Below are 15,736 nucleotides of genomic sequence, written 5' to 3' on the forward strand. Positions count from 1 at the left end.
TTTGCATGAGGTGGCCAATGTACTGGAGTTTCAGCTTTAGCGTCATTCCTTCCAAAGAAATCCCAGGGCTGATCTCCTTCAGAATGGACTGGTTGCATCTCCTTGCAGTCCAAGGGACTCTCAAGAGTCTTCTCCAACACCACAGTTCAAAAGCATCAGTTCTTCAGCGCTAAGCCTTCTTCACAGTCCAACTCTCACATCCATATATGACCACAGGAAAAACCATAGCCTTAACTAGATGGACCTTTGTTGGCAAGCCATGTCCAACTCTGTGTCACCCTGTGGGCTCCTCTGTCCATGTGATTCTCCAGGCAAGAATACTGGAGTGGACTGCCATGCCCTTCTCCAAGGGATCTTCCCCACCCAGGGATCAAACCCTTTTCTCTTGGGTCTCCCACATTGGAAGGTGGGTTCTTTATCACTAGCGCCACCTGGGAAGCCTTTTGGGCTCTTACTATGCCATTAACATAAACTTTATAGGGCTCTTTCCTTGGTTACAATATGAGCCTGGAGAAAGGGACCATGTCTCACCTAGCTTTATATTTCTTGTGTCTGGTACAGAACTCACGCATTTAGCACTTAATAAATATTTGATGGATGAATAATGTCCTGAAAAATCTCCATGCTAGACCCTACTCCCTGATAACAAATTTGTGGGCAATCCCATCTAGAAACTTGGAGCTGATTCAGCTAAAGATACTATTTTCCCCTTCATTTAAGAAAATGGGTACCTATGGTTTGCCTTTGGGGCAAACCTCATTAGTCACTTGTGAACAACACAAAGAAAAGGCTTATTTATTTAACTCTAGATTCTTGGGACTTTGCACAGTGTGAGGTATTCAGTAGGCACTCAATAAATGTTTTCTGGAGGAATGGAAGGAAGAAGGAGGGGAGGGAGAAAAGAAGGCCAGGAGGGAGGGAGGAACGAGCAAGAAAGGGGAGAAAAATGAAAGTCTGGTGTCAAGAGCAAAGTGCAGGTACGACGCTTATCCCTGGGGTAAAGGAGGCCCAGACAGCTGTCAGCAGACAGGGCCCAAAAGAGGACAGCGGGGCCTGGCCAGGAAAGGGACACTGCAGCCAGGCCTGCTGCACCTGAGGGAGGTTTATGCCTCAGGTTAGGGAAAGCACCTCCAGGAACACCGCTGTTCTGGGATGACACGCCTGAGGTATTGAAACACTGACTGGGTGAGTAAGCCCGATTGAGAACAGCAATAAAACCAATTTCTTACAAATACTCGAGAAGCACCCAAAAAGAAATCGGTAATCCCTCCTGACACACTCCATTGGGTGAGTTGAGTCTCCCATTCACCTACCATGCAGGTGAGCAAACACAGATTTTGTAAAGGAAATAGAAACAAACTCATGTTGAAACTTCCCAGAGTGCCACTACCATCCTTGATGACAAACCACTTCTGCTGGTAAGCAACCAGGATTTTTACCGACCGGACACCTGAGGATGGAAGAAGCAACGCAGCTGAGACCGCAGACCGAATCGCCGATCAAAATGGATGTACTGCCCAGAGAGCAGGACCTTTCTTCTCTCCTCCTGCGACCCCCTGGCCTCACCCACTCCCACTGTGAGATTACAGTGGATATTCAAGGTGCAGAGCCAACGGAAGAAGAAATGAAGTTAGACAATGTTTGTGGGAGTGAGGAGACCATGCTACCTGACACACAGTGGGTCTTCTTTAAATGTCTCTAAAAAAAAAACCAACAAAGGAAAGAACAGCTCAACTCATCCATACTTGGCATTTCTCAAATTACTCATAAGAGCACTTTAAAGAAATTCCAGAAAGACAGAGAGTATGCAACCCCTGTCAAAATAGTATTAAGTGCTGAAATGCAGACAAAGACAGGCAATTAACTGCTACCAGCTTAGATGAAAATGTCTGCAATCTTGTTTAAGTGCTTGGGTGATAGGAAGCACTTGGAGATAAACTTGGGAAGATATGCGGGGTAAGGAGGAAAGGGGTTTACAAAACCAGTATGCAGTATGCAGTCAGGTTTTTACAAAATTGGTTCACACGGAAAACTTTTTAAGTGCGAAACACTTAAAATACAATCCAAGCTCCCTCAGGATGATGGAAAAATGCTTGATAAGGTTTCCTGAAGGTCCCTAGAGGATCTCTTACTGCAAGTATATCCTTTCAAAAGTGCAGAGAGTGACATTCTCCTAAATATGACTGATGTGCCAGGACTTAAAATCAAATTCATATTGAAATATATGAGTTCATCATTTAAGTCTCCCTCTGACTAATTTGAATCATTTGACCCACTCAATAGCAAGGAATGATAACCCCATGAAAAAAGAGTATCATCTTCTAAAAGGACATGAATGGATTTGCATATAGAGGGAAAACACCTAGGTTTAAGCAAGAAGATGGGGTGTGTGTAGAAGGCAGCTCGAGAGAAACTGGGAAACTGACGAAGTCCTTGAGTAACTAGCTGAGCCATTTCATGACCTTCTCTCTTTGACTTCCAACAAATTTTCAACTATGGAATTTCAATCATGGAATTAGGAACAAATGAAACTTAAGTAAGAGTCTGACATTCAAACTTCGCTTTAAAAATTTTACATCGAGTTCTATGTATATCATATTGCTTACACGTGGAATCTGATTCTTTAAAAATACTAGGAATAAAACTACCATATGACCCAGCAATCCCACTACCGGGCAATGTACACCGAGAAAATCATAACTGAAAAAGACACATGTAGCCCATTGTTCATTGCAGCACTATTTACAACAGCTAGAACATGGAAGCAAGCCAGATGTCCACTGACAGATGAATGGATAAGGGAGCTGTGGCACATATATACATGCGATATTGCTCAGCCATAAAAAGGAATACATTTGAGTCAGTTCTAATGAGGTGGATGAATCTGGAGCTTATAATATAGAGTGACAGGGAAGGCAATGGCACCCCACTCCAGCACTCTTGCCTGGAAAATACCATGGACAGAGGAGCCTGGTGGGCCGCAGTCCATGGGGTCGCTAAGAGTCGGACACGACTGAGCGACTTCAATTTCACTTTTCACCTTCATGCATTAGAGAAGGAAATGGCAACCCACTCCAGTGTTCTTGCCTGGAGAATCCCAGGGACGGGGGAGCCTGGTGGGCTGCCGTCTATGGGGTCGCACAGAGTCAGACTGAAGCGACTTAGCAGCATATAGAGTGAAGTACATCAGAAAGAGAAAAACAAATCTTGTATATTAACACACATACATGGAATCTCGAAAGACGGTACTGATGAATCTATCTGGAGGGCAGCAATGGAGATGCAGATTAAAGAACAGACTTACCGGCATGAGGGGCAGGAAAGAGAGCGTGGGACAAATGGAGAGAGTACCTTATGGAAACATATATACTACTATATGTAAAACAGACAGCCAGTGGGGATTTGCTGTATGACTCAAGGAGCTCAAACCAGGGCTCTGTGACAACCTAGAGAGGTGAGATGGGCTGGGAGTGGGACAGAGGTTCAAGAGGGAGAGGACATATGTATACTTATGGCTAATTCATGTTGAGGGACGGCCGAAACCAACACAATATTGTACAGCAATTATCCCTCAATTAAAAATAAATTAATTAAAATGCTAAAAATTAAAAAGAAATAAATATTAAAAATTAAAGAAGTACAAAAAAATTTTAAATGGTACAAACGAACTTATTTACAAAACAGAAATAAAATCACAGATATAGTAAACAAACACAGTTTCAGGGTAGTTGGGAGGACTTAAATTGGGAGATTGGGATTGACATATACACACTATTATATACAAAACAGGTAACTAATAAGGATCTACTGTGTAGCACAGGGAACACTTCTTAATACTCTGTAATGACCTATATGGGAAAAAAGTCTAAAAGAGTAGAGACATTATTTATATATATATATGATTCACTTTTCTGTACAGCAGAAATCAACACACAATTTTTAAATCATCTATACTCTAATAAGAATTTTTTTAAAAACCTGAAAAAAATTATACATATAGATTTATGGGCACAGAAGGAGAATCCCCAAAAGTTGAAAACATGAAGGATTTTTTAAAAAGATACATTTAGGGGTACTGAATTTGGGGTTCTATGCTAGAAGCAATATTCTCCTATTACTATGTGTGGCCAAAGACAATTTCACAGAAACACAGAAGTGATGCTCCAGCAAACATTGTGTTCAACTCTAAGTCATGGTGTGCTGACACAGTCATCACTCTGTGTGTGTGTGTGTGTGTGTGTGTGTGTGTGTGTGTGTGTGTGTGTGTGCGCGCGCGCGCGCATTGGTGGGTGATGGTGGTAATCCTTGTATTCCAGTGGAATCTCCCCTTAAAGACTGAAGCTGACGATTTTACGCTGAGGCACTGATTCTGTCGTTTACAGTATGTAAAGTCTTCTAGATAAAATGTACAGCTGGAAGCGTCTAAAATGGCTGTAATCATGCCATGATCCAAAGCTGATGGGCAACACTTTCAAAGCCTTGTTCTAAATGAGATGGCCAGCCATTCTTAAATAAACAACTGGTCTCAACACAGAAAGAAATGCACAGCTGAAAATTTTAGTAAATGAATTAGTTCAACCTGAATAAACAACTACCTTAAAATCTCCAGGTAAGCCATTTTTGAATTGTTGTTTTTTCAAGCACCCAGGAAGGATATTAGTTGAGATTTACTAAAAGACAAGGTAGTGTTTAAATAATGTGAATCAGAGTGAACAATAAGGAATGAAGTATGAAACAGGCTCAAAAAAGTTGTTTATATGAAGATATAAAATTTCAGAATTCAGAGCCAATGACAGTCGAAAAAATAAAAAGACCTCCAGTAGCTACCAAAAGATATTTCAAAGAGAACACACCGTAGCTTGTCAGTCTCACATTTCTACTGCTACTTAAAAAAAGGAAAAGAAAATGACAAAAAAAGATTTTTTCCCGAAATGGTAGAATATAGCAGAAATAGTAAATACCAAACCCAGAAAAAAGAGGAAGTTAGCAGAAATGGGTGGCTTGCTATATGTGATATTAAAAATTGCCATAATGAGAATGGGGCAGTAATAAAAATAAATTATTTCCTTTTTTGCAAAGTATGTGAGGGTAGGAAATTGACACAAACTGCCAGAGAAATGAGGAAGCACTTTTTTCACACCGCGTTCAGAAGGCTCTTTCATAACTTATCCCTTCCTCAGAAGCCCTTTTTCTCCACGTCCCTGCTCTCTGCTCTTCAGCTGTCCTCTCCCCAAGCTCCTCAATTAAATTATCTCACGTTTTTTCTCTGATCTGCTGTTCACAGCTTGTCACATCACTCCAGCATAAGCCTTCCCACCACAAGCCGCTGAAACAGGACACTAAGAACACCGCTACGTCTCTCCCCAGCTGCTCCCCGCTGTCCTGGACCCCAGGCAGGAGGTGGATGGGGTCTTTCTCTAAGTACAAGCCTGACCCCCAGACTCTTCCTCTAAGGAACCTGTGTATTCACATCCTTGAAAAGGATGGAATGTGGTCTGATCAACCTGCTGAAGCCACAATCTATGTCCCAGAGAAATCCATCAGGAAACAAACAAAACAAAACTGCTTATCCTTATCCAGCTAGAGAAAAGGTAGTCTTCTCCTGAGCCCTTGGAACCGCAAATTGTGTAGTTACCACAAGCGCTCAGCTTTTTCTCTTTGGCTATGCTTTGAATCTGTAAGACATCTTTCACAGAATATTTCACACAATTTTTATAGAATATTCAACCTAGACTGGCATGAATTATCCAGAATGGTAATACAAAGAACCCACATGCCAAATTAAAGCAGTAAATCAAAAAGGCAATATGAGAGAAAAGAAAAAATATTGTTGCAGAATGAGATGAGATGAAAGAAAAAGACTCCGATGAGATTCTCCAGTTTGATGAGACAGAGGTGCAGAAAGGCTTTTCCCAGAGGGTCGACACTTCAAAGGAACAGTGTGTTGATTTAAAGGTGGCAATTTAGAGGAGGCAGAGGAAGCTAGTGGGTGATAAATAAGAATCCCACTCAAGCCAAGAAGACGTCCTATTCAAGGAGAGCTTAAAAACATAGGAGACCTGAGTAGGAAAAAGCGTTATTTTTCTTTCTCTCTTCCTCTCATTTTTCCCCCAAGTAGGACTACTGGTTCCATCAGGAATCAGTCCAAGCCTTATGAGCCCTGATGGGAGGAGAAAACAGATCCATTCAGCAGGCTAACTTGACAATGTGGTACTATAACCCTTAAAAATGTGCATACTTTTTGATCTGGTAATTCCATTTCAAGGATACGTGAAAAATTGTGTGTGTGAGGATGCTATTTGCTGCTTTTTCTATAATGTTCTGCCTTGTTCACACCAGCGGAAAAAAGGAGAAACAACCTCAATGTCCGGTAATAAATCAGAATACATTCAAACGTGGCATTCTAGACAGGCATGTGAAGTGATGGGGTAGAGGAATGTTTAGTGATGCAGAAAAAATATTCAAGAAATGATGACATTTAGGAAGGATGTTACCAAAAAGTGGAAATGATTAGATTTTTGTCTTACACACACACACACACACACACACAAGATTATAAGATACAACCAGGATGCATACAGGAGTTTTCAGAGTTGGTAAAATCAAGAATGCTTTAATTCCTTCCTTCCTTGCTTCTTCCTAAAAATATATTTTTAAAAAATGTTGTGGGTTTTGATAAAGAGAAAAATCAACAAATGTTTTTTAAAAAGGAACAAAATCAGATGATGGTCTTGTGTACAGAAACCTATCAAATGCTAGAGCCATAGGGCTTTCAGTTCCCCTCGTCACTCTCTTCATTTGGTAGACGGGGAACCAAGGTGTACAGGACAGGTAGGCTCTGACCTTGGGAACATTAGAAGTCACCACAATAGAGGGAGGGAAGGCTGTTCAAAGTTGCTCTGCAAGGCCAAGTACGCGGGAGGGATGTGCGTGTGTGATCTGGGAGTCGGGGTTTAACAGAATTGAGAGTCCCACGTAACACTGGGTTTTGGAACAATAATGGATGAGAACTTAAGAAAATTAGGAGACTAGAGGTACAGTAAGGCACATGGAATGAACATTTCTTCCAGCACTTCCACATAAAAGGCTCCTGTCAACTCATGTAATCTTCTAAGTAGCTCTGAAAATACCAGCACCCCCATTTTACAGATAAGAACACTGAAGTTAAAAGAACTAGCACTGGGCATGGATCTAGCAATCAACAGCTATGATCTTCTCTCTGGATAGACTAAAAATCCTTCCTCTTGCTACTGTGCTACACATCTGCCTCCTTTATCTCCTGAGAGAAAGACCCTGATTCATACAGGTTACTTAACAGCAGAGGCACCTGGAGTTTCAAAGGCATCATAAATCTCAATGGTGAGTCAGTGATGTGGGGGCAGCTGGCCGCAAGCCCTGCACAAACTCCCCATCCAGAGAGATATTCCTGGAACTGGAAAGGCCAGCACTGCCCAAGCAGGGCAAGGGGATGAAGAGAAGGAAAGGAGTGCTATTTAAAAAGTCTTATTTTTGGATCTATAGGCACACAAATGTCTTTTTATCCTACCCTTACAAATACCAAGAAATCTGTGCGCCTTTCCTTCTAATACATCCCTCGGAGTTCCAATTAGTGCTGTCCTTGAACTACCGGGAGTCCTCAGCTGTAACCTTACATAATAAGAGTGCTATCCTGGCTATTACTGGTAGGCAAACATAATAGCAGGTAGTGCGACACCTCCTCTCTTTTGGCCTGGGAAAGGGACAGTCGACAGTCCAGATCCCATTTAACTGGAGGTCTTAACCACCTATTAGCTACTTGTAGAAACCACGACACGATTGCTCTCCATCAAGTCTCAAGTAGTTTTCTCGTTGCAGGGTTACTGGAAATATTCTCCTCCTCCCTTCCTTTCTTAACTGCTCTGATCACCTCATCAGAGTCTGATTAGGATCACAGCCCACTCTGTGGTTATCTCTGACTACAGTGATCAGCAGCAACCGAGCCTACCGGCTTCCTTACAAGTAAGTCCCAGCAGTTTAACAGGCATTTGTGAATACAAGAATCAACTCTCACTTTGAGATTACTATTAGTTTGTTTAGTACTTTCAGATTTAGGTGATACTTCTAAACGCAGACACTCATCACATATGACTTATTCAAGTTTCAACTGAATGAAGTTAAAAATTCAGTTTAAAATGACACTTCTTGGAAGGAAAGCTATGACAAACCTAGACAGCGTATTAAAAAGCAGAGATATCACCTTGCTGACAAAAGTCCATATAGTCAAAGGTATGATCTTTCCAACTGTTATGTATGGATGTGAGAGTTGGACCACAGAATGGTCAGGGCTAAAGAATTGATGCTTTTGAACTGTGGGGTTGGATAAAAGAAGCTTGAGAGTCCCTTGGACTGCAAGGAGATCAAACCAGTCAATCCTAAAAGAAATCAATCCTGAATATTCATTGGAAGCACTGATGCTGAAGCTGAAGCTCCAATACTTTGGCCACCTGATGCGAAGAGCTTACTCATTGGAAAAGACCCTGATGCTGGGAAAGATTAAAGGCAAAAGGAGAAGAGAGCAGCAGAGGATGAAAATGGTTGGATAGCATCACTGATTCAATGGACATGAACTTGGGCAAACTCCAGAAGATAGTGAGGGACAGGGAGGCCTGGTGTGCTATCGTCCATGGGGTCACAAAGAGTCAGACATGACTTAGCGACTAAATAACAACAACAAAAATTCAATTCCTCAGTCACTCTAATCACAGTTCATGTGCTCAAAACAGCCATACATGGTTAGTGGTTCTTGTACTGGACAGCACAAATAGAAAATATTTTCACAACAGCAGAAAGTTCTATGGGATGATGCTGCCATATGGCAATGGGCAAACAAATGCAGAAACACTTGCTAAACTCCTGTCAGTACTGTTCTAAATTTTTTAAATATATTTGAAATTTTTGAAATAAATACTCATTTCATTCTCAGTATGACTTTATGAGTGATGTAGGGCTTGGAGTTGTTCCTGTTTCACAGATGAGGAAACTGAGGCACAGAGTGATTAAATAATCTGATTCCTCTCTCTGTCGCTATCTCCAAACCCACATTGCCTCCACAATGTCTCTCATAGCCACGCCAGGGTTTGTCATCACAAACACTATTCTTATTAAGGCTCTTATTGGACAATTGCTGAACCTTCCTAATTGATCTCCTTGTTTCAGTGATCTTTCTCTTCATTAGGAGGAGCAAGTAATTAATCATTATTTTGTAACAGATAAACCCTCCATGGAGCCTCACAGTCTAATGCATGCATGCGTGCTAAGTCACTGCAGTTGTGTCTGACTCTGCGACTCTATGGACTGTAGCCTGCCCAAGCTCCTTTGTCCATGGGGATTCTCCAGGCAAGAATACTGGAGTGGACTGCCATATCCTCTTCCAGGGGATCTTCCTGGCCCAGGGATTGAATCTTCATCTCCTGCATTGACAGGTGGGTTCTTTGCCACTGCCCAGTGCCATTTGGGAAGCCCCAGAGTCTAATGAATTAAGGTCAAATGCTTCAAAGCACTTTTCAAAGTTGCCTACAACACGGTCCCAGTTTTTCTTTCTAGTCTTATCCTCATGCAGGATTTAATACTTACCAGTAACTAGGGCCACTGCATGAGTTCAGTTCTCCTGAGATGCAGACACTAACATGGGATTATATGTGCAAGAAGTTTCTCGGGCAGGGAAGCAGGGAAAGCTCAGAAAACCTGCAGATCGAGATGTGTGGTACGTGTGAAGGAGAGCAGGAGGGAGGGGGACTAGGTGGAAAGCATCTGAAGAGAGCAGCATGGTTCCAAGAAAGGTTTAGCCATGCCAGTGGAGAGTGCTCGAGCCAAAGCGGCTCCACGGAGGAAGCCTGCGTCCTGCCTAGTAGCCCAAGGAAGCATGGTCAAGGGGCCAAAGCATGGCGTGTCCAGAGGGGCCACAGCTGGGGGTGTCAGTTGGCGGTGCTCCCTAAAGCAAGCAGGAGGGCAGAGTGGACATTTTCATGGCCGCCAAATTTACTGTATAATTCACCATATTACTGGTAAATGATAAAATAACTTTTTTTTTTTTAACAGAAGGATCATTGCTTCACAATGTGTTGGTTTCTGCCACACAACAATACAAATCAGCTGTAAGTGTATATATATCCCCTCCCTCTTAAGCCTTTCTCTCACCCTTTCATTCTACCCCTCTCTTAAGAGTGAAAGAGAGTGCTATTAATAATTACACTGGGACAACGTGTAGACCAACGACCATCCAAGGCAAACTGGAATTTATGGTCATCCCATCACAACTTAGGTATCAGAGAATCTACCAATCAGCCCAGACTTTCCACTTCTGGGCATTCCCTCAGTCTAGAATTGCTTTACAGCCCAAACTGTGACTATACCAGGCTTCTCTGGTGGCTCAGACATAAAAGAATCTGCCTGCAATGCGGGAGACCTGGGTTTAATCCCTGGGTCAGAAAGACCCCCTGAAGAAGAGAATGGCAACCCACTCCAATATTCTTGCCTGGAAAATTCCATGGACAGAGGAGCCTGGCGGGCTACAGTCCATGGGGTCACAAAGAGTTGGACATCACTGAGTGACTAACACTTTTGCAGAAATCTTAGACTATCTGTTAAAACTGACTTCCAATATCACCTTCTGAATGCCATCTTTTCCTCCTTGGAAACACTTCAAGTGTACCTTTCTTGAAATACTGATACTCTCCTGTTATATATTTGAATGAATTTGAATTATCTTATTCTTGCCATCAGATAGTAAGTTCCCTAAGGGCAGGGGCAATGTTTGTTTTTTCAGTTTTGCCTTCTGTCTGATGACTAGCACAATGTCACCATAGCATAGACACCAACAGCAGCTCCTACAGAAGACTGTATTCTTCACTCTACAGAGCCCTCCTATGGCTTTTCTGTCTTAAACAAATGCTTGTATCATCTTGTATTTTTTAAATGCAATGTTTTCTACGTCTTTACAGCTCAGAGAATTCAACTATCAGCCAAGCTTGGTGAATGAATTCTTTTACCATTTGCTAATTACTTTGTCCTTTTTCTGCTGAAAGCCTACACTGAATTACTTCAGCTTCGCCTCCAAAGGAGACTAACAAATTGCTGAATATAATTTGCATTTGAAACAATAAAGCTATTAATGGCATTTGGGCAAGAACACCCATTATTTTCTTCGCAGCAATAAATCAGCATTTCATCTGTTATAAATTGCTTGGTCAGCGTCAAATGGCTTCAGAATAAATCTCTTGCTCCTTTGTGCCTCTGCTGTCTATGATAAAGGAAGGAGGCAGAAGGTAAGCCGGTGTTCTGCATTCCCGGGCACATCATTTTCATGCTCCATGACTCTGTAATTTATTTCTAGTGATAAACCTCTTGTAGTCCTACACTGACTGATGCTTACACATGCCCAAATATACATGGAAAGACACAGGGATCTCTTCAACATTAACACTGAAATGAAGGGGTTACCAACCGGAGGGCTCAAGGACAATGTAGAGTAGAATTTTGATTCTTACTATAGATTTTAGTAATGCGGCAGCTGTAAATATAATAGAAATGCTGTAAGATTGTTCTTGTTTAGCTGCTAAGTTGTGTCCGACTTTTTGTGAACCCCATGAACTGTAGCCCACCAGGTTCCTCTGTCCATAGGGGATTTCCCAGGCAAGAATACTGCAGTGGGTTGCCATTTTCTTCTCCAGGGGATCTTTCCAACTCAGGGATCAAGCTCATGTCTCCTGCATTGACAGGTGGATTCTTTACTACTGAGCCACCAGTGAAGCCTGTTCTAATCAGCAGACTTTTTTCAGGCATGCCTCAAGATATGGTTGTAAATATCACAGGTTCATGGGGTCGCAAAAAGTCAGACACGACTGAGCGACTGAACTGAACTGAACTAATCACAGGTTCATTAGATAGAACAAGAGTTATCCTCTTAAGGTTGGGTTATTCTATCCTCACATTCTGAGGAATATGCCTAAGCTCTACTTAAAAAAAAAAAAATCCCTTGCCTTGAAATCATCTCAATTCCACAATTTATCCTTGTCTGGTACATCTGAATATAACACAATATCACAAAGTAGGTGCCTAATAAATATTTAAGTGAATGAATTAATAGATAAATGTGTTTCATTTAGTCTAAGTCACATTAGTTAACGTATTACTCATTCATCAAAATTAAACACTACTATGTCATCTACATTTATTATGAGGTGGTCTCTCTTCTCTATTTTAAAATTAACTGATATTTGGGAGTTATGCTTGCTGTCAGTTACAGTATTAACATTTTAAATACACGGAGGATTTTATGAACATTATTATGAATAATGGTCATTAGTTGCTTTTAATATCCTAGGCAGAGTGAGAGAAAGTATACTTAAGCTACAGCATGAGAGATTTAAGTTAGATAAGAAAGAGTGTTCTGGCATCTGACCCAATTAAACAGTGGAGTAGATTAATGAGAGAAGTTATGAAATCTTCTTTCTTGAAAATCTTAAAAATAAGATAGAATCCCATCAATATACATCTATGTCCCTATTTAGAGACAAAAGAACTGGTTCCAATCTTTTTTTTGAAAGACAGGTATATTTACTAGGTGTATATCTAGAATGGTATAATTTTCCAGAGTATAGGCATTTCACATAAGATATTGGCATCAATTCATAACCAAAGATATGAATCATATTCCAAAGAAGTGATTTCCAGTTCTAGAGTCTCATATGTTATATGGCTTTGGGCCATTTCACCTCTAAGCTAAAGATTCTTTTCTAATTAAATAGGAATACTAAAAGAACAAGAACATGCAATTCCACTCCCTTGTCTCTTCTGCAATACCGACTTTGGGCCACAACGTGTTTTTGTCAACAGCCCAACTCCTTACTCAGAGATACCAGTGCAAACTCAGTATTTCAGGTGAATCCTGACTAAGACCCATTCATGGAGAGTTGAGAAGGATAAAGAGTGAAGAAGCAGAAGAGCCTCATGATATAAAAAAGGCCAATTTTTAGGAGAAGGACAGTTAATAGTGTCCTTGAAAACATAAGAAGTGGAAATAATCTTGAAGTAATTTGGAAACTAACCATTCCCTTTTATTTTTATGTACTTTTATTTGTTTATGGCTGTGCTGGGTCTTTGCTGCTGCTCGGACTTTTCTCTAGTTTTAGAGTGGGGGGTACTCTCTAGTTGCAATGCGCAGGCTTCTCATTGAGGAGGCTTCTCTTGTTGAGCACAGAGTCTAGACTGCTCAGGTTTCAGGAGTTGCGGTTCCCGGGCTCCAGAGCTCAATAGTTTGTGGTGCATGGGCTTAGTTGCTCTGTGGTATGTGGGATGTTCCCAGACCAGGGATAGAATCCATGTCTCCTGCATTGGCAGGAGGATTCTTTACCATTGAGCCCCCGGGGAAGTCCTTGTCATGAGGAAACTGAGGCTTAGAGAAAGTATGCGACGTTCTTGGGGTCACTGTTTTTTAGGAGGTGACAGAAGGGCACTGCACAACTCAGAATATGAATGGCAGATTCAGACCTGGCCATGAGCCAGGGTGGCCACCCAGCCCCTCTGGAGGACCCACTCTCTAAAGGCTGTAGCCTCGCTTCCACGGATCATCATACCCTCCGAATCTGGTGAGTGACAGGGAGCAACTTCCCTTCCAGGCAAGGGATGGAAAGACATGGGCCAACCCTCAGGGCACACTCACTCTGATGGCCTGAGCTCCAGCTGACCTTGTGAAGAGCACCGTCCTACTCAGTACCGATCAGAGGCAAAACCAAGTGCAACCGGGACATGGTCCTGCCCCAGAGCAATGATGGGAGGAGCCATGAGGAATGATGGGAGGAGCCATGTGACAGCCCCTCCCAAGGCTCAGCTGCTGCTGGGAGAAAACAAAGACTGTGGTGCAGCAAGGAGAGGCCAAACAAGGGAGAGGGTGCACACACACACTCCAGACCTTGAAGAAGGCTCATCTTTGCTTCAGGTCACACAGCAAATGGGCAGAAGGATCCCTGCCCAAGGAGACCATACATACAGTATACATACAGTATCATACATACATATTCCAGGCAGGGTTGTCTGTGATCTGTAACTTGTATGGATATAATAAGCTCCATGCCTAAGACACAACAACCCCAAACCACCACCACCAAAACACAAAACACGTGTTTAAAGGGGAGAACTATCCACAACTTGAGCGTTTTTTTCCTGCGTGGCTGAACCAGGAGCGGGTTGCAAATCCCATCATTGTTACGGGCTGGAAAGCCAACCAGGGAAGCCTTCTTAGAACACTGAAGGGAAACGCTGTGGACAAGCCTCTTGGTCTTGGAGGAAAGATGGCTTGCTAGGTTTAACTGTAAACACATGGAAGTAGGTGTCAGTGATACCCTCTACTAGAAGACTATACAAAAAAAACCCTGTTTTTGGAAAAGGACACTGAACTAAGAGAACCTGAGAATGCCAGACAAGGGCCAGTTCAGAATCCCATACTTTCTCAAGCATTTAGCGACCAGATTTTTAGTCTTCAGTTGAATGACTTTCATTTCAGACATTTAATTTATGCAGACAATTCACTTGCAATATTAAACTACTACAACACTCTGTAAAAACGACAACAACAAAGACTAAAAACACAGGAGGCCTGCTTTGACGACCTACCTTAAAACGTCAACCTTGTCGTATCCCCAAACTGACACTCCTCTTACCCTGCTCTACTTTTTCCTTTTCTTTAATAGCAATTATTTTCTCCACACAGGCTTCCCCTGTGGCTCAGCGGTAAAGAATCTGCCTGACAATACAGGCTGTGCAAGAGACACGGGTTCAATCCCTGGGTCGGGAATATCCCTTGGAGGAGGAAATGGCAACCCATTCCAATATTCTTGCCTGGGAAATCCCATGAACAGGGGAGCCCGGGGAGCTACAGTCTATGAGGTCGCAAAGAGTTGGACACGACTGAGCCACTGAGCACGCATGGACACGCATAATCTCCAAACATATTAGAACTTGCTTATTTGATTACTGCTTATTTTCTGTTTTCATCCAGTAGAATATACACTCCAAGAGGGCAGGAATGTTCACATCTGTTTTATTCACATCCTATCCACATCCCGTTTTATTCACAAGAATGTTCACATCTGTTTTATTCACATCTGGATGTGCAAGCGTGTGTGGCACATAGTAGGTGTGCAAAAATGCCAGCTGACTGAATCAGAACAAGACACAGATCAACGATCAATACTGCAAAAAGCCCTTTTTTCAGATAACAAGATGAGGAAGTTGCCTCATCACTACCTATGAGGAATATATATATTTTTCAATATAAATCACCAAGGTTAAAAATGAAATCAAATTCAGAGGTCAGCAGGTGCATTCTGCTATCAGAAGAAGCAGCTGACTCATGCTAAAGGTTCCAGCTTTAACTAACTAACTAAGCCCTGTTGTACGTGAAGCCATGCTGATGACCAGCTCTGCATACCTCTGGGGGTCAAGAGGGAAACAGGTAGGTACCAGGCAGTGTGAAAAGATACTTCACAAGGGCTTGTCTTTATATCCCTATAATATGAATACTGTGTACAGCACCTCCCCAGGCACAAAAAACACTTTTACTGTATACCTCGCTCTTCTCCTAACTGCCTTTTGGAATAGTTAGGATTATTTTCTGAATCTTGGAGCATGTTACTTGCCCATGGTGGTGGGCCAAAGCAGATCATTCCTATTTTGGTTTAAGAAAGCAAGTACAATTGGT

General features: G+C 42.0%; 1 protein-coding gene across 3 annotated transcripts in view; it reads right to left on the reverse strand.

Annotated features, from left to right (window-relative positions):
- The window catches only part of BACH2 (BTB and CNC homology 1, basic leucine zipper transcription factor 2), a 307,416-nt gene that overhangs the window by 227,169 nt on the left and 64,511 nt on the right, over positions 1–15,736 (reverse strand). The window lies entirely within an intron of this gene.

This window comes from Bison bison, unplaced genomic scaffold (assembly GCF_000754665.1).
Source record: "Bison bison bison isolate TAMUID 2011002044 unplaced genomic scaffold, Bison_UMD1.0 scf7180017864035, whole genome shotgun sequence".
Taxonomy (NCBI): domain Eukaryota; kingdom Metazoa; phylum Chordata; class Mammalia; order Artiodactyla; family Bovidae; genus Bison; species Bison bison.